This window comes from Protopterus annectens, chromosome 8.part0, assembly GCF_019279795.1.
Source record: "Protopterus annectens isolate FY-2018-M chromosome 8.part0, PAN1.0, whole genome shotgun sequence".
NCBI classification, from domain to species: domain Eukaryota; kingdom Metazoa; phylum Chordata; order Ceratodontiformes; family Protopteridae; genus Protopterus; species Protopterus annectens.
Genome location: NC_056741.1, coordinates 529,890,706 through 529,911,013, shown reverse-complemented (window position 1 = coordinate 529,911,013; position 20,308 = coordinate 529,890,706). Strand labels below are relative to the sequence as shown.

Here is a 20,308-nt window from a genome sequence, read left to right as displayed (position 1 = left end):
AGTACTTCTGTTGACTACCAAAAATGCATCTACTAAAACAAAAAAAAAATCAAAATCTAAACCAAATGCATCTGAAGTACTGAACACTAACAGAAATAAAAGAACTGGAAGAGAGATCTTTAGAAACAAGGAAGGGTAAATTACATTGAAACAAAAATGGAATTTGTGGGAATACATAAGTCCTCATCCTGAGCATTGTTATGAGAGTTTTAAGGGAGGGCAGGAATTGAGCTACTTATGCCATATTAGAGAGTGAATGACAGTTAAAGAAAAAATACACATGTGTGTGCATGTAATACACAATATATATAAATGAAAATGTTAAATGCAATTTGTTTTCTATGAATGTGTTTATAATTTAGATAATTTAAAAAGGAAAACTCCACTTCCACCTTCTTTGTTTTCGGAGCTATTTTAATGCCTCAAAATCATCCACAGTGGTTTTACAAATTTAATGCATTTCCCTCAAAAACGGTGGATGATGGGGCCTGCCCTGGTAATGTGATCTTGATTTCATTCCTTCTTCCCAGAATACATTTAAAGTCCTCTTTACAAGAGTCATGTTAGACACAAGGAAGTGGTGTTGTTTTCTAATACCATTAAGAAAGAATGGCAGGACTGTGAAGCACTGATCTAACGCACCTTCTGTAACAGAGCTATTTGTGCATTTCCCTAACTGAGCCTCATTTGAGTCTGTCAGAGCTTGTTTTTTTGCTATAAATAGCAGTCAGCGACTTCCAGCAAAAGTAAATAGCAGGCTTTTGTAAATGAACTGTTTTGTAGTTCTAAAAGAATTGACAGACCTTACCCCACAATCTCAAGCGGAGGTGTGAAAACTCACTGTAGGAAATTATCCTTGCTGTACATTTATAGGCAACAAAGAGGACTCTAAGTCTGCTCTTCCCAATGTCTTCAGTGGAAGTTTCTCTCCCATGAATGATGCAGAATTCAAGTGTGGTTTACTAGTTCCTTAATTATTCCTGGTTATATTCACCCCCCCCCCTTTTTCCATTTCATATTTATTTATACTTTGGTAACCAGAAAAGTTAATTGGTCACATGACCCTTTCCAGCCACGACCAGGCTACATTGGCAAAGCTAACAAGTAATACATGCATTTAGCAACATAAAGAAAAAAATACTGACAAAGACTGCATATGCAACACACAGCCGATGTGTGACAGTGAAGTAAAACATTAAGCAACATTTACTAGAATGCATACATTAATAATGCTTAACGTTATTATAAATAATAAACTGTATGCAAGCATACTACACACACAGATTATATATATTATACACACACATATACGTGTGTGCATACAGTATTCTACATGCATTTTTGTAGGTGGGATGCAGTACAGTGTTTAAATGCACATCTGTGTGCGCGAGAGTGCATCTAGACAGTCAAGTACTTCCGATTTCCTTTTAACATTTTTAATTCAAGACCATATAGTAAACATGTTAAAGTAAATTCAACTGTATATTACAGTTCCAATGTTCACATTTCCTTTGCGGACTACAAAATGCTCATGCACTCTAACAATGGAGGGACTGATTCAAAGTCAGTGGGAATTCCTTACCATGGATCTGCGTGTACCAGATATGCATCCCCCTCTGGGAGAATGTCTCACACAAAAAACAAAAAAAAAAAAAAAAAAAAACCCCTTTTTATGAACATTAGTGCACCTAGCTGACAGGGTTGCCACGTCTCCCTTTCTGCAATTCTGTCCCGGGGGAGGGGGCTTGAAAATTGTTAATGTGTTGATACTCCTAAAAGAAAAAAAAAACTCTTGACTTCTCAGTGTCACAGAAATCTTTGATACGAACATATAAAACTATTAGAAATAACGAACATTTATACTTAGCATTTTAATACTGTGTTGCTGCGGATGTAAAGTTTGTCAGAAGTGGCAGCTGCTTTTAAATTCCTGACTGATCCAATTGCTTTGTTTTGCTGTGAAAGGGGAGGGTTAAGTTCTCCTCCTCTCTGCAATAAAAACTGTGGAAAAAAAACGTTCCACAGCTTGCTGTCTTTCTTAATATCAGCTGCTGGATTAAAATTGTCCAGCCATGGCTGACAGCATTACCAGACAGGGTAAACTACAGATTTATCTGCATCTATGTCTTGCAGGCAGAGACAAATTCCTCTGCAAAGTATGTGTGAAGTTAAAAAGTAGGTGGGCTTTCCCTTCCTCAGATTCCAATAAAAGGAAATCAAAGTTTTAAAAATTACAAGCAGGTTTCTATACTGGAACCATATTGTGGGGAGAAAAGAAACCAAGGATTGAGAAACTGCAAGAAAGGACAGTTTTCTCCTTTAAACAGGAGCCCCACTTTATATCTTAAAAAGCATTGATGACAAAAAAGACTTCTCAGCTGCATTTTTTCCCCCATTTGGGAGAATGTGGACAATTTTCAGCATAATTTTCTAGCACCCATCTTAAGCTATCCTGTGCCTACCTAGTACAGTTCCACCATTAGAAAAATAACTTTCTGATGCTGTGAAACACCTGCACTATTAGGTGCTGTACAGAAGCATACCACACCCTTCCTAAAATGAGTCACACCTGCCTTCACTTTCTGCTTCAAAGCCTTGTACTCCATCTCTGAGAAAAAGTACACCTGTTCAAAATTCTTCACAATGTTCCAAAAGAGCCCACTTGCTTCTGTACTTAAAGACAAGATGACTACCACGAAATAACTCCTCCAATCATTACTGAAGGAATGGTAGCAGCAGTGAGGTCCATTGTTTGCTTGAGCTCAAACTTTGTGAAAGGCCATACCATGGAAACTAAACTGTCCAAGTTAAACACAGTACTTTATCGTTGGACCAAGAGGATACGTAAAACAAACTGAGAAATGTGAATAACTTGACAAGTTTACACAGACATTACAGACCAACTACAAAGTTGATGAATCAATCTAACACAAGCCTCAAAGTTTTGTTCCATTAGTGTAAGGAATTTTTTACATTTAAAAAAAAAAAATTGTCCTAAAAAGTTTAAAAAGCAAGCTGGCCAGAGTGACAAGAGAAACCATTCATTAAACAAAGAGTCAAATTTCACAGTTTGCAGTTTGACAGGGGGCCACTTTCACTGTTGCCTTGTTTCAAAGAATGCACACAATTTGTCCAAGATCTTAACTACCACATTAAGGGGAAATCTTTAATATTGCTTCACAGATTCTTATGAATATACAACTGAAATGCCCCATTCATTTCAGGGAACCTCTCATGTCTAAACCAAATGATCAGCTATGCCTTTGTAAATGTGAAAACCTCAGTGTTACCACATCCTGACCGACATGGCATGCTTAAACAGGACACTAAATTCCATGTTAAGAGATGTCAAGGAGGATGGGAAGAAGTGGAACCAACTCCTTCTCAAACTCATTTCCCATCAGAAGTGGTCAACAGAAGTCTTTTTGAGCTAATAAACTGTACGCATACCCAGAAGCTACTAGACCTCAAACAGGTATGTGTGTGTGTGTGTGTGTGTGTGTGTGTGTGTGTGTGTGTGTGTGTGTGTGTGTGTGTGTGACCTCATTAAAAAAAAGCGTACTAGAACACTAAAAATATATGAGACATGAAACAGTAATGTCCATATTAAAAGCACATGGAAATGCACAAACTGCCCAAGAGGGCATATACAACAGGAATGAAAGGAATAGAAAGTTCAGTTGGTAAGCAAGTATTGGTAGTCTCCTCTAAGTAAGCCAAGCTTTTAATGAAATAACCAAAACCACTTGAGATCACAGAAAATGTAAGTCACTAAGTAAAGACAGACAGGGAAGCAACAGCCTGAGCAAATAATCACATCTTGAAATTGCTAAAACACTGGCACGTATGTAAACTGAAGCTGGTAACGATAGGAGACTACTTTTCATCGCTCAAGTAAAAGCAGATTATATATGGTCAAGCACCCCAAAAACAGATGTTATAGGAGTTCCTGTCATGCACCACAAATTCTCAGAATTTCCTGGATAGGACAATCTCATTAAAAACAAAAGCACTGTAGCTAACCTGGGGAACAAGTGTTACACTAATCCTACAAGATCCTCAAATCTCAGAAGACAGGCATTGCGAGAGGAAGTAGAAAAGAAGCCACATCTAGAGTCACTGAAGACCAACAGTGATCAGATCATATTTGTACAGCTGCCAAAGTATGCAACATGACTGTAGACAATACAGGCTCACAACATCAAGTGCATGACTAAAAGAAGAAAGAGCACTTGAAAAACACACCTGAAAGTCAGTCACTGCTGTAGTGGATAGTCTCTCCTCCAGCAGTCACTAAAAACAGTATAATCTTAGTCTGTAAGGAGCTTGCATAGTCTTTTAAAAATTATATGCAGCATTATCACTCCAGTGTTTCACCAGTCTAACCAAAAGATTTTTTTTAATCATCAAATGTTTGCCAAATCAAATTAACACCCACAATGCAGTTCTACTACTAACCAGGCTGTGTGACAGCAAACTGTAGCAACTAAAAAAATAAACCACTTGCATACAATGCATCATCCATCCCAGTGTTTTTCTGGAAGGGATAACATAGATACATGATGTCAAAGATTAGAAAAGACCGGAGAAAATTGAATTTAGGCAACACAACTTGCAGAAAATCCCACAGCATCACTGTAAAGAGTTACACAGTTGGGGAAAAAAAAAAAAAAAAAAAAAAAAGTGACAAATCTACTGCAGACTCCCCTTACATGTGCTGCAACCCTATGCAATTACCTGACAGCTGCCTTTCAGATCCCAGTCTCAACATTTACCTCCAAAACACACAATCCCACAGCAGAACAAACGTGGCTTACACCTGACGAACTTCTAACACTTCTATGGGTGGAACCTCACAAACCCATGTGGGGGACGGGGGGGGGGGGGCTAAACGTACTACACTCCAAAATAAAAGGGCATCGCCACAGCATGTGCATACACTGCAAGATGGGTGGATTTAGTCACACATTCGGGAGGCCTCAGTGAAAAGTGAATTACTAACATGGGCAAGGGATGACATTCATGCAACTCTTCCCAATACAATAATCAAACTTAAATAAAACCAAGACCCAAAATGTGGACTGGCCAGCACCACAGTTGTGAAGGCTTAAGTCTGTCATTACAAGATTTGCATATTCTGAATTTCCCTCGGTGCAACTCAATTCAGCTCATTCAAACCCTCTGCATCAGGAAAATATAGTTTCAATGAAAATGTAGCATTATCAGAAGAATCAGAGATAAAGAAAGCAAGCCCATTGATTCAAAGTTATCTACTGTCCCCAAATTGATAAAAACATGAAATTCACAAGCATGTCCATGCTTAAAGCCGATGAAGGTTTTGTGCACTATTTTCCCCCACAGCATACAAACTGCAGGCAATTATATCACAGCGGGTTTGGGTTTCTTCCTCAAATATAAACAAAAATGCAGAAATTTCAATCTTTAAACTTCACCAATAACTACATTTGTTTAGTGGAAAGCAGTGTTCACTCTAATTAAGAAAATCAGATTATGTTCAGGTCTCACATCCTAATCTATGGTGTTTGAGACATGGATGCGAAGAGTGAAAGCTCAGAAGGTGAAAACCTGGCATCCATGCTGTCAACAAGTAAAGGTCATGACTGGTGATCCAGTCATAATTCTTCAGTGCATACACCTTTACCTGCTTAATTTACTACCGCTTACAGAAAACATAGCCATGTCAGTCGAAATGATGTGCCCCTCTGAAGCACAAATGGCTTTAAAAGCAGTTATAAACATTGCTGCAGAACAATGTGTCCAAGTGGTGCACAGTATCCAACAGCTATAAAGCTGTTTTACCTTCTGCCTGTCCTTTCCTAGCTAGCAATGTTCATTGTTAAATCCTAGTACAAGATCCAATCTCAAAAGCTGCTTAACAATATTGTCTTTTCCCCCCAGTTTTCAGGGTGCAACTCACAGTGCTCAATGCACTACAACTAGTTTATGCATATCATCCATTACTTGGCTTATGCAAGTCTCCCTCATTACCTGTCAAATACCCTTTCCAATGCCATATACATGTATAGCACCTTGCCCTTTACCCTCACTGCCTGTCAAACCCATTTCCATGCCCAACTATGGTATCTTCTATACTGTACTCACAAATGTTAATCATCCTACGACACATCCACTCAAACACCTCAATTAAAAAAAAAAAATCCAAAATTTAGCTCTTCTCAAAAGCTATCCAGTTTTTGGCCTCTTCCAACATTCAGGCATTTGTTAAATCTAGGCTTTCGACTACTCGCATCAGACCAGGTCCTTCACTTCAGACATAAAAAGCTAGACCCCAATTTTCTCCAGTCAAAGCTTACCCTGTCAAAAGAAAATCCTCTTCCTCTGGTCTTTCAAACACAGCTCCAAGATATTTTCACTAGTGACCACGCTGGCACCATTAACTGCAGGACTTCATCATTTATTTCTGCAAAACAGGTATTAGGCCACCGTCCTGCACAACCATATCTTCCTAACCAACTTATCATTTGAGCTTATCTTTCTAGGATCATCTTCAACCACAAGTCAAAATCCCCATTCCTGTTGCTTATCAGCACCTCACAACACAGACACACACTATATAGCATTTCTAACATGGTGTCCTTTTCAGACTTGCTCTACCGTAATAGTATAGCTGTCTATGTAAAAGTGCCAAAAATCAGAGTTTATGACAAAAATAACCCTATCCACAGCACTTATTTTCTAGTCCTGTATGTTGGAGGTTACAATATGCTGATGCTGCTTTCAGTCTATACCATTATACACCATATCATAGCCAAAAAACACACTAAGATCAAGACCTAGTGAACCAATTTTAGTTAACTGGCATTTTCTCCCCTAAAAAGGGTACTCTGCCATTTTGAGAGCTGTATCTTTTCTGAAAGACAATCTACAAAGGACCAGATGTGTCTAATGGGCTTATCTTTCACACTGTTGTGAGATAAAATTATATTCTACGTGACACAAGACACCAAGCCCTAGCATAGTGGAGCAGCAGCCTAATACTATAGCAAGCTATATAGTTATTAGCAAAAGGCAATGAACTGTGTGGATCCATTTCAGCCACAGGACAATAAAAATCACTTAAGGAGACAGGGCATAAAGAATGATTTACACTCATATTTCAAAAAAAAAAAAAAGGGGGACAGGAATTCCAGCTACTACGGAGATCATATACACAAGAGTTTTTCCAAGATGAAATATTAAATGATTCAGCACCGATGCTAATTCAACCCATCACTATCCCTAATCATTAGTAGGAAATGAACGACAATGGCTAAGGAAGATGATGCCTAGAAAGTACAGTTTGCAAATGAGACAGTGAGCGAATTCACCTAACTGAAAACTGGTAATCGACAAATATTAACTGATATTGTAATACTTTATATTGTTATACACTTTGAAAAGCAATTGGTATTCACGTGAAATGTACTTATTGCATCGCCTTAACATCCATTCCCACCAATAACCACACTTTTAGAACGTTGCTGAATAACTCCATGCTGTACCTCAAAACACAACATTATTCCACATTTCAATGTACTTTTTTTGCGACTGAAGTGCTCCAATGGGTAGCCCATCTAGCTAGTCAAGTAACGATAAAAGGTGTAGGCACACGTTAGGCAACAAATAAAGTAAAAAAAAAAATAAATCAAACGTGACATAAAATATTAAGCCATGCAATGCAGCAAGCCCCTCCCCACTAAAGCTGCCAAGAAGGTTCCATGTTATTTACATTTCGTTAACAGAGTTAGACCCACTGGGCACAACTCAAGAGCTGAACCGGGAGAAAAAGCTACTATTAACAAAGCGACAAACTTAAGATAACAGTATAAAAATATGTATTTAGACTTGAATACAAGAAACATAACAAGACACTGTCCCACATTTAAAAGACGTAATGCCACATTGTTAAACCGAAAGCTGAAACGCACAGCCCTGCCAATTGCCATTGTCACAGCACCTCAGTTTTTATTTTGAGTGCCGCAGTCGTGTTAATAATTACACCCACTAGCTTTTAAGTGTGCATTACAAGGCCCAGGGCGCCGACTCCCTGCCTGCAGCTGAAAGGTGCTGAACTGCAGGAATGAATGAAAACAAGTCCTGTCAAATTAGACAAGGTACAAAACCATTACTCATTCACTCTATAACGATCACGAAAAAACTGATCGTTCCACATCAGGTAGCGCACACGCCTTATAACGGTACAGCAGTGAAGTGCTTACCAGTGAAAAACAAAGTGAAATTCATCAATATCGCATTACCGATATATTTAACACGTATATCAACACCATTATCACACTATTTTAGAAACCAAACTGCAGTATCTTCCCTTCCCTCTACCTATGCCAGTAGCTGTTTGGACCTGTTGACATAAAAACATATTGCCCCTAGCCACTACAAGGGAAAGCACATGATCGCTTACCAACCATAAAACTACTAATATCTCAAGTATTTAATACTACCACGCCCATCCACCTCTGGACACCCCCAATCATACGGTCGGTTACAAGCAGTTGTTTATACTGCAACTAGCAAGCAGTTAAGTCTGTACAACCCTGTTCCGTCACCAAAGACGGTCTCACGTTCCTTCTCCAGGTATGACAAACTTCGAGAAAGTAGACTATAGCAAAATAGTTCTCACCTTCCACAGAGTCAGAATAAAAAAATAACGCCAAGATAAAACCACGATGTGAAAACGCTTGCCGCCACCACCACCTAACTCAATTCAAGTCTTCTTTCTCCCCCTGTTTTACACTCCGTAGCACCGCTTAAGGGTGGACTTTAACCAAAAGAAAAAAAACTCGGCGCTGCTGGTGGGGAACGCCAAGTGACGTAGTCCTCACTCCACTACAGCTGCAAATCCAGCAGGAGGAGGGTTTTGCTTTGTCTTTCAGTTAGTTTTTTAAACGTTACATCAGCAAATCCGGCTAATCAACGACAGAAACATTGATGCAAAGTGTTCTTAGTTTGCCCCCGCCTATAAAACATTTTTATTACCTTAGTTAACGGCATTAAACAGATAAGATAACATAGAAAGACTGATGGTACTGCGCCATCTGTTTGCAAAACACAAGAACACTAAGCATTAGACTGAATAAACTCTGTAAAAAGAAGTTGGCAATGCAAGTTAATTTTTAGAGCAAACATAAGCAAAGCAGTAATACGTATTACAATCCGAGCTTTCTCACTAACTTTTGTTGTTTCACGTGGACGTTGACAATAGGTACCAGTATCTTCTACTGAGTTTATATATTCAAACCCTTTTTTATTTTGTCGGGAAAACTACAAATCAACGCTTTACTTCGTATCTGGCTAGAATCCTTCCGTGGCCTCAACCTTTTGACCTATCTGTGATAGATTCCCGTATCTGTTGTTATTACATGTGCTTTTACGAGATACCACACCAGGGATAAATCGGTACCTTTTAGTTTCTAACACCATTAGAGACCTGCTTGCTCTCTTATTTACCTCTGCGATTTGAATTACAAAGGGGCGGTAACAACTGATAACTGAAGATAACATAGCTGTCAACGAAGTAGGGGCAAATCCAAAACTAATCAGGAGCACTATTAAAATGTTAGTGGTGTTAACTTCAGACATTGATAATAAGAAAATGTGAATCAATATACATTTTCCATTACATATTGAGCGTAAATTGCGTAACTCACCACTTTTGCTCTTAAAGGTAGTGGTTTTCGGAGGGATTAGGAGGAACAGAGCTAAATTTTGAGTCAAATTCAGGGGCAAGTGAGATATATGATTTCGGGGGGCTCTACATACATCCCACCTGCACCTCATTCGGAAGAACGTTTTTAGTTTGGAGCCTCGACCGGTTTATGTTCCACGTCGCAAGGGTTTGGCCTATTGATTGTTCAGATTTTTTTAAACATGTACACATGGTAAACAATATTGAATGTTACATTAATTCACCAAAATTACCATTTTAAAGCGCGAAGAAGCAGTAATAGCCACGTTAGGAGCTTCCTAGCTGAAGTTAAGTGTTCCACTTTTTGGTTCCCAGCGTGAAAGGCTGTCTTCCACATTTTGGAGGTGGAAGACTGAGAAGAGCAGTTAAAAACCTGTACATTTCAACCATATTACAAGGAGTCCGAGAAAAGACGAAGGCATTTGTATATCAAATTTCCTCCACTGTTAAGTGAAAATAAATAAAAGTTATCGGGAGATTATATTACCAGTAAATAAACATAAAAGGGGGATGCGGTCTGTAGTTGTATCAAACAGGATTTAAACAAAATTCCCCTTAGTAATTGGGTTATCAAAACCTAGATATTAAACACATAAAATCTTGAAAATAAACAGCAAGTAGATTCAAGCCTTCTATATTCCTGAGGTGGGTTGCATTGCATGTGATATGATTTAACCAGAAAGGTAAATGCTGGATCATTACAAATCCCAAGAGCAACCACCTGCTGCAGGAGGAAATAAAATAAAAACTTCAAGAAAACCTTAACCAAACTAGATTTTTCACTGTGTGGTACTTTAAACCTGTTGTAATAGAGGCCCATGGTATACATGCAAATGGCTCAGTGTTTCAGTTATATAGCTTCTGAATGTCCATGACTTTTTACTTTTTCTTTTTAAGTCTTTGTGGATGCATTCAGGCCAAGAAAACTAAACTCCATTAGCTTGTGGACATGCATTCGGTCTTCTTAGGACTTGGTTAGCACAGCATAAATGGACCACTTGGCTATATTTAGAAACACAGAGACTTTACACCCAGTTGATGTCTATAACCATAAGGTGTCTACAAAAATATCCCACCTAACATCTAAATGATGGCTAGGTTTTTAGTGTAGTTTTACTAATTGCTTTGTCTGTGTGATTAGCTAGGGGTACCATTAGTAATGGGTAAAGTGGAGGACCCGAGAAATAGATACCAAACATTGATGATTCATTAAGAGACTTTCTCTTTTATAGTGGCCATGGATCTGGTTGCTATCTCTAAATGCAAAACCTACTCTTGATTGAGTGCCAGATCAGTTATGGGTTTTATGAGTAGACGAGAATGGTGGCTAGAGTGTAATACCCTCAGTGGAAGGGCAAGGGTAAGTCATAATAAATGCATACAGCAATTTTGCAGACTAGATTATCCAGAGACTGGGAACCAGCATACCCAATTCCATCTCTCCAATCAGGGATGACAGATTGGTAATGAAGGAAAGAGGTTGGGAGTTTTATCAGCCCTGAATTGGTTTTATCAGGCTTTAGGGTTAAGGGACTTAGTTAATTCATTTCAAGTATGGTCAGTGTTTAAAAGGCTGGGGGAGGCAAATGCCCAAGATTCTTGACAAGAGGTACCCCATAGGTCCAGCTGTATTACGCAAACTATGGCTTGCTGTTTTATATGTTTGTTTTTCTTCTTATGAGGTAGCATTATTTAGGGCTGCCTTTTTGCTGGCTTTTGTTGGGGCATTTAGATGGCAGAAATTATCCAACCAAAGAAGAAGAAATGCCAGCAGACAGTCTTCCCTTTGGCACATGTACATGTGCATGTGCTGGGGGAGGACCCTTGGATTTATGTGGCTAAATCCAAAAAGGATCAAGAAGGCAAAGGTAATTGGATAAGAGTGGCTACCCCAGAGGGTTTGGAATGGAAAGCGACTAAAGTGATGCTGGAGTACCGCAGCTATAGGGGTATGTTAGATGGTCCACACTTTTGCCATCAGCAAGGTGAACCTCTTACACAATATCAGGTAAGAGCAGTTTTAAAGAAGGCAATTAAGTCAAGTAGCTTAGACACAGATAGGCATACATTGCATTCTTTTCGGATAGGTGCAGCCTCATACGCACACTCAATGGGGGCTTCATAGGCCAACATTATGAGAATGGGCAGGTGGAAGTCCAATGCTTATAAAAGCTATGTAAGGTGTAAACAACTTTAACTCTTGTCCTTTGTATTTCAGCTCACACATCATCGGACCAGAAATACATCTGGATAGTTGGTCTCGCTTTTATTCGGAGGCTCCACTTCTGGGTCCAGGGCAGGCTGTGCTTATCCTTCCAAACAGGAAAATGAACTTCTTGCAAACCAGTTTGGTCTGGGATATCAGGAATGCGGTGGCACCATCTTAGTGCAGTACTACAACAAGCAGCAAGAAGTGGTAAACCTCCTACAGCCATTGTGTTACACCTAGGGGGTAATGATATTGGTCAGCATCCAATAAAAGATCTAATTGGTATGATGGTACAAGAGATAAATTGTATGCATTAATGCTGGCCACAAGACATTATTTGTTGGTCAGAAGTGGTACCGAGAAAAAGATGGAGGAGGCTAGGTCCATTAAAGCTGTGGAAAGAATGAGACAGAGAATTAATAATTTGATGGATAAAGTGTTAAGGGATATTAATGGGTTGTACATTCCTCACCCTGGCATTCGGTTCTGGTGGCCAGATAGGTATGACAGGGATGGGGTTCATTTATCTGAAGCGGGTTCACGTTTTTTTTTATAAGGAATTACAAGTAGGTTTAGCTCTGAAGGGCATCCACCTAGAATAGGATGAGATGTGCTGGAGGAAGGTAGGAATATCCCTTCCTTCTGTGGCAGAAGGCAAGAAAGGTAAGAGAGGCCAAGGTAAGTGGGGGGGGGCCTTCCACAGGCCAGACAGCCCCAAGGGATTCTTGCTAGGGGACTTATCAGCCTGGCAATGGCTCCTTGGCAGATTGTAAGGTAGCCCAGAGGAATTGTGATGAAGTGTGAAAAGTTGTTATGATGTGGGTATGATGAATCAGAAGGGCCGGATAGCGACAGTGCTGTCTGTTGTCCTGTAGGTTTAGGGGAATGCTATGAAAGAAATAAATATCCTCCCTAATATTCCTGCTTTGTGCACATCTCATAATAATTGGTTTCTATTAGAGAAAGGTTATTGACAGTAATTGGCAATAAACACATGGCTGCAGCCATTTAATCCATCTGAGGTCTCTGTGTTTTTATTGAATATATATATTTTTTATGAACCTTATAGGTTCATAGGTTGGTACTAGGCTATCGGCCCTACGGCCTATACAAGCCTGACCATAACAATTCCCTGGCTATTTCTTCCCACACTATTTACTTCCCTGGACCCCTGACGTGATCCCCAGGGTGAATTTCCTTTCTCCCATCCAATCATCAAGGTTCCTTTTGAAGAGGGCCAAAGAGGCACTCTGCTTGACATGTATGGGCAGTCTATTCCAGAGTCTGGGGAGTCTCTGGGTCAGGAACCTATCCCTCCAGTATGTTTTGTTTATTGTGATGACAAGGTTTAGATCCCTGGAGCATGTGGCTCTGAGGGATTGGGATTTCTTTAAGTGTAGCATGTCCAACAGCTCTGGGGTTTGACATGGCCTTGTATGTTAAGCAGAGATTGCCTCGGAGTAGACGATATGCGACAGAGTATATTTAGGCCTGTGATTCTTTTAGTGAGGTATTTCTGTGGCCTTTTCAGTTGTTGCAGATGTCTTGAGAGATGCATACCAAATGGGGCATTGTATTCTATAATGGGTCTAATGAGGGATGAGTACAGTGGGACGATGACCTCCTTTTTTCTGGATGAAAAGCCCGTGTGCCACATAGAAGGATTTCCTGACTGTTGTGGCAATGTGGTTATTGAAGGTGAGACCACTGCCCACCTGTGTCCCTAAGTCTCTTATCACACTTTCGGTGTTTAGTGTACTGCCACCTATGTGGTAATTCACGGGTACATGTTTTTTCCAAAAGGGGATAACTATACATTTCTTGGCATTGAGCTTGAGCCCATGGCTCTGGCACCAAGCATCTGTTTCTGTAATGCCCCTTTGTAGAGTATCCACATCATTTGGGAATTCAATAGTGGCTCCCAGTTTGCAGTTATCTGCAAACTTTGTTAGCCAGGGTCCCATAGTGTTGGCCTGTACTTCAGAGAAGTAGATGCCAAACAAGAGAGGTCCCAGGACTGAACCCTGAGGTACTCCACTTGTCACTTGTCTGGAACTGGATTTGGAGTCAGCTACTTTTACAGTGTGGGTTCTGTCAGTAAGCCAGTTGGCAACCCATTGAGTGACATAGGGATCAATGCCCAGCTTAGTAAGTTTATCTATGATTCCAGAGTGGGGGATGGTGTCAAAGGCCTTGGCAAGGTCCAGATAGGCTGTGTGGATTGCTTTACCCTCATCCATGGCTCTGGAGACTGATTCGAAGAAGTCAGTCAGGTTCAGCAGACAAGATCGGCCCTTCACGAACCCAAACTGGGTGGGGTCCAGTGTTTTAAGGTTGCCAATGTCTTTGTTTATAAGTTCCATGATAATACATTCCATGGCCTTGCAGATCAGGATCGTCAGACTTATGGGGCAGTAGTTCCCAGGATCCAAGGTGGATCCCCCCTTGTTAAGTGGGATAACTTTAGCTGTGCACCACTTAGTGGGCATGAAGCCTGAGGTGAGGGTATGATTAAACATGACACTCAGGTGAGGTGCCAGTTCATTTTGTAGTTATCTGGTCCCATGGATGCTGTATTCTTAACTTTGGACAGTGCGTTTTTTTACCTATGTGGCCATTATTACCGGAATTTGGCAATTTTCCAATATTGAGATGGGCCATTTAGAGGGTGAGAGGGGGGGTGAAGTTGGCACTGAATCGATCTGCCAGGATATTGGCAATATCCTTGGGGTCAGTATATTTAATGCTATTCTGTTGTAGCTCAGAGCAGATCTGAGCATTGCCATTTAGATTCTTGACATAGTTATAGAATGCCTTGTGGTTGTCTTTGGAATCTTTGGCAATTTTATTTTCATAACTAGCTTTGGAGGATTTTATGAGGGATCTCAGCTTCTTACTGAGGCTGGTAAGGGAGTTTTTTGCATCCTGGGATTTTTCTGCAACAGTTTCTTCCTTTTGTTGTGAAGTTTGTTTATGGCAGGGGACCACCAAATTGGCTTCCTTTTTTTTGAGGAGAGCATCTTGGTTCTGTTTGGGATGGCACGATTCATGCATGAGTGGATGTGCTTGTACAGTGCCTTAGTGTAGGACTCAGCAGTCGAACTTTCAGTTCCTGTCTGCATGGGTGTCATGATGTTTGTAACTTCTGACTTGAGTAGCATGAAGTTGGTTTTGGAGAAGTTTTTTATGGAGGTTTCCTTACTGGGGGGTGGGGTTGGGATGTGGATGTTAAGGGCGATTAGCTTATGGTCTGACCTGACCAATGAGGGGGTGACCATAGGTGTGGAGCATCGATTTCCCATGTTGGTAATGACCAGGTCTAGGATATTGGAGCCCCTGATGGGACTACGGATTAGTTGATCCAGGGCATTGGAATTTATGAATTCCAAGCACCACTGGGCAAAGGTGTTGGTACATGAGTAGTTTTCCCCGTTAATGGCAGGGTAGTTGAAATCACCCAGTATTAGGGTGTTTGGTTGTATATTAATATTTTCCAGTATGTTTAGAAAGGTGTAGTGAGAATCTTGGGGCATGCTGGGGGATCTGTAGCAAGCTACAGTTTGGATTGCAGACTTACCCAGTGTTAGTTGCACCTGGAGAATTTCAGACGCATTATGTTGGGCAACTAACCTGGTGGTGTGAATATCCTTGGTGAATATGGACACTCCTCCACTTTTAGTGTTTCGATCCTGGTTTGGCGGCCGAAAAGTGTGGTAAGAGTTGTAGCCTGGTATTGCAGGGGTGCTCTCTGGAGCCTTGAACCAGGTCTCAGTTACTGCACAGATATCGATGTTCTCCATTTTTAGGAATGCCTTGAAAGAGTGCATTTTGAAGTTTAGACTTCTAGAATTGAGTAGCATTACCATCAGATTTTGCATGCTTGTACCTGTTACGGTGGTGGTTTTGTCCTTTGAGCTTTGCATAAAAAAGGCACTATAGGGCTGACAAGAGCCTTAGCCAGTAACCTGAATCCCAGGGGCAACAGGTGCAGACCATCTCTGGCAAAGCATTGTGGTCTGTCGATCATGTTGTCCCAGGCAGACAGATACTGGATCCCCTTTGAATGACACTGGAATCTTAGCCAATTGTTGAAGTCAATCATTTTGTCCTTATATTGTGGTATCATTCTGGGTGAAGGCAGGATGCTACTCAGGGCTAGGATCATACCTGCCTGGGCCACATGATCCGAGAGCTCTGCCATGTCTCTTTTCATGTAGTCCAGGGAGGTACGTCTCAAGTCATTCACTCCAACATGGACAATGACAGAGTCATTTGTACTTGTGGAGTGACTTGAGTGCATGAGTTATGTGGCAGATCCTGGCACCCGACAGGCAGCTCACTGTAATTTTCTCCTTGTTTAGTCTGGTGAGAGGGACAACCTTGATTTGTTAAACATGCAACCTTGATACATATGTTGACAATGATGCAATGGAATGACAATGTTCGGAGCTGGTTCTGTATAGAGCTCAATGGCTTGATATGGATCATTAAAGGAATTATGAACAATGTGTTGAATGTTTTATGTAAGTAACATGTGAAGGTTATTCCGGAGGCATCAATGGCAAGGTAAATTATCTGTCAAGTGTGGTTATTGGATTACTAGACTTTAGTAAAGGCAGTAGAGCTGTACCAATCTCAGACAAATGATATGTGAAGATTTTAGGCATAGCTCTCAACAAAGCGGAGACAGATCTAAAACTAATCTGGAGTACTGTTAAAATGTAAGTACTATTAACCTGAGACATTGACAATAAGAACATGTGAATCAATATACATTTTCCATTACATATTGAACATAACTCACCACCTTTGCTCTTAAAGGTAGTGGTTTTTGGAGGGATTAGGAGGAACAGAGCTAAATTTTGAGTCACAATCAGGGGCAGTTGAGAGATATGATTTTGGGGGGGGGGGAGCTTAACATACCTTCCTACTGCACCTCATTCGGAAGAACATTTTTCGTTTGGAGTCTTATCCAGTTTATGTTCCATGTTGCAAGGGTTTGCACTACATTGATTGTTAAGATTTTTTTAAAACAAGTACACATGGTAAATAATACTGAATCTTACATTAATTCACCAAAATTACCCTTTTCAAGCATGAAGAAATAGTTAATAACTATGTTGGGAGCTTCCTAGCTGAAGTTATTGAGTAAGTGTACCACATTTTGCGTTTTGGTTCCCACAGTGAAAGGCAGTCTTCCACATTTTGGAGGTGGAAGACTGAGAAGAGCAGTCAAAAAATCTGTAAATTTCAACCATATTACAAGGAGTCCGAGAAAAGACAAATGCATTTACATATCAAATTTCCTCCACTGTTAAGTGCAAATAAATAAAAGCTATTGGGAGATTATATTACTAGTAAATAAATGTAAAAGGGGGATGCGGTCTCTATTTGTATCATACAGGATTTAAACAAAATTCCCCTTAGTAACTGGGTTATCAGTAAAACCTAGATATTAAACACATAAAATCTTGAAAATAAACAGCATGTAGATGCAAGCGATCTATATTCCTGAGGTATTTTGCGCGCGTGTGTGTGTGTGTGTGTGTGTGTGACTGTATATATATATATATATATATATATATATATATATATGTTCTTCGGTGGTATGCATGTGTGTGGGTTGCATTGCACATGACATGATTTACCCAGAAAGGTAAAAAATGCTGGATCATTACAAATCCCAAAAGTAACCACTAACTACTGCAGGAGGAAATAAAATAAAAACTTCAAAAAAATCTTAACCAAGCTAGAGTTTTCACTGTGTGGTACTTTAAACCTCTTGCAATAGAGGCCCATGATATATATGCAAATTACTTCTTAAGGACATCAAGTGTTTCAGCTATATGGCTTCTGAATGTCCATGACTTTTTACTTTTTCTTTTTAAGTCTTTGTGGATGCATTCAGGCCAATAAAACCAAACCCCATTAGCTGTGGACATGCATTCAGTCTTCTTAGGACTTGGTCAGCACAGCATATGTGGACTGTTTGGCTATATTTAGAAACACAGAGTCTTAACACCCAGTTGATGTCTATAACCATAAGGTGTCTGCAAAAATATCCCACCTAACATCTAAATGATGGTTAGGTTTTTATTGTAGTTTTGCTAACTGGTTTTTCTGTGAAATTTTTTTTTTTTTGTACTATTTGGTAAGGAAATAAAACACACACACACAGCCATTTTAGGAGCCGAAAGCTGTACAGTAAGTAGAGTAATGGATATGGGATAGAGAAACAGCCCAACGTTGAAGAGAATGAATGAAATAAATGTATTCCAGTTTTATGTTTTCTGTTAATACCAACTATCCTGAATCACTCTCTTGTTATTCTAATGTGTAATACCCCAAAAATGTTCTGATGGAGGATGGCATGGTTGACGTGATTTTATTTTACAGTCAAGCATAGCTCTCAATCTTTCATATCAAAAATGTGGAATACTGCCTCTCATAATGGAACAAAAATGTGGAACGTTTACTTACAGCTTCAGCTAGGATGCTGACACCATGATTAATATATGTTACTTTATACCTGGCAAGAATTTCTTTTAATGAATTCATATGCAGTGGTGTCTCTAGGTTCGATTTCTTGTCCGGGCACATTTGCTAGCTAGTGGGACATGTGAGGAAAAAAAAATACCATATCTGTAATGATAGCAACTCACCCATAAGAATCCTGGCAAGTGTTCACAACACAGAAAAACCACTAATTTGTCAAGTTCAAGTATTATGGTTTCCATGAATTATAGGTATGCTACAGTGTAACAAGTCAAGAGTGTGGCTAGCAATACAACAGAGGTGGAAAATGTCATGCACACAATTGCCTTTGGATGAAAAAAAACATGCACATCATTTAACAAATCACACCACATATTTGCTTGGAAAATATGGCCACAGCCATGCATTTATTATGTCAATCAGAATGAATTATGTTTCAAATCAGTGCCAGATCAGAAGTCAGTTCCAGTGAGACCAATCAATGCCAACCAAGATTATTCAGATGTGCACAAAAGGCAGAACTTGGAAGGAAGTCAAATCAACCAGGCCACAACATACCACTGCAGTCCCTGTAAATATTCAGCCAACGCCAATGGCTAAAATGATCTACAAACAAACACCGACAGCCCCCTGTCACTATTCAGTCAGATACCAGTGGCTGAAGGGAATCTGCCACTTGCAGGGCTCCAAGCTGTAGCCCCCAGCCTGCCTGTTATATGTGGGGCCGGCCCACCCAGAAAAGGACCATGCTATCTAAGCCTGCATCCTTTCCCAGGCCAAGCACACTCCTTTGCAATTTTAGTCTTCCAAGTCTGCCCTTCCGCCACAGGAAGATAGATGGCTTATCCTACATGCCATCTCCCCCAAGCTCATCTGCTAACTTTGTGATTCTTTTAAGGTTGCCTATAAATAACTTAATTCTCAAATGTGCCAAGTGAATTCCATCAGTTCTGTATAATTCTGTTGAACTGATATTATTGTGGTGCAGTACCATCTCTATTGTTGTCTAATGAATCTGTTGATTAACTTAACATCCTAACCTTTGTCACTGCTTTGACGTTATTTGCTCTTTACTGGACTGGTCTTGGAATTATATCCGACCACATAAGCTTAATTTGCAGCCGCATCTGTCAGAACTGTCTGGACCACTGACAAATTATTTTTTTGAGGTACAACAATGGGCTACTTGTCACATCATTCCCCCTATATGTAATACAATTAAAGCTGTCACAGGTGATGACGCAGACATGCTGTAAAAGCTGCCAGCAGGTGCCTACTGCGTTCATCTCCTTTCCAGTCAGGGAACCCGCATTTCTTTCTCTTTGAAACTCAGATTCTCCAAGTTTTCTGGTTGTATGATACACAAAAGAATGCCTCAGAATCCACACCTTTGTCAGCTGCTTTATGATACCTACAAAAGAGAATGCTGATTAGTCATCATGATCTGACATATCTTGTGTACACTTGAAATCTGTGACCTAAGTGCATTACCTCAAGTTCTGATGCCCCTTTGCATGGGCATGTGATGCAGCTCCTATTCTGAAGGAATAAGCTGTTAACTTGCTAACATCAAGACCCAGCTGTTGGTCAGAGTGTGTGTTGTACCTTTAAGAATCATTCCAGTCTCTGGGCATGTGCATATAAGTACTGACCACGTGCAAGCAAGACTGCCATTTTGAGTGAGCAGCCAGAGTGAAAGCATGTATGTGTGTAACAGCTAGTCAGTTAGTTCGTTTAAGTTTAATTTTCCAGTCATCCATCCTGATGTGTTTGTGTGTAATAAAGTACTTAAGCGAACACCCAAGCCTCATCGTCTTATTTGAATACACAAGACAAGCAACACTAGCCTCACTATGACTTCTTTCAGGACTGCCCAGAAT

The 20,308-nt window shown here is 40.1% G+C and overlaps 1 protein-coding gene across 1 annotated transcript in view; it reads right to left on the bottom strand.

Annotated features, from left to right (window-relative positions):
• CERS2 (ceramide synthase 2) overlaps positions 1-8,907 on the bottom strand; it is a 1,576,758-nt gene extending 1,567,851 nt beyond the window's left edge. The window contains exon 1 of the mRNA XM_044080039.1: positions 8,660-8,907. The gene's annotated coding sequence lies outside the window, so the exon portion shown is untranslated. The remainder of the gene's footprint in view (positions 1-8,659) is intronic.
• Positions 8,908-20,308: the final 11,401 nt, after the last annotated feature.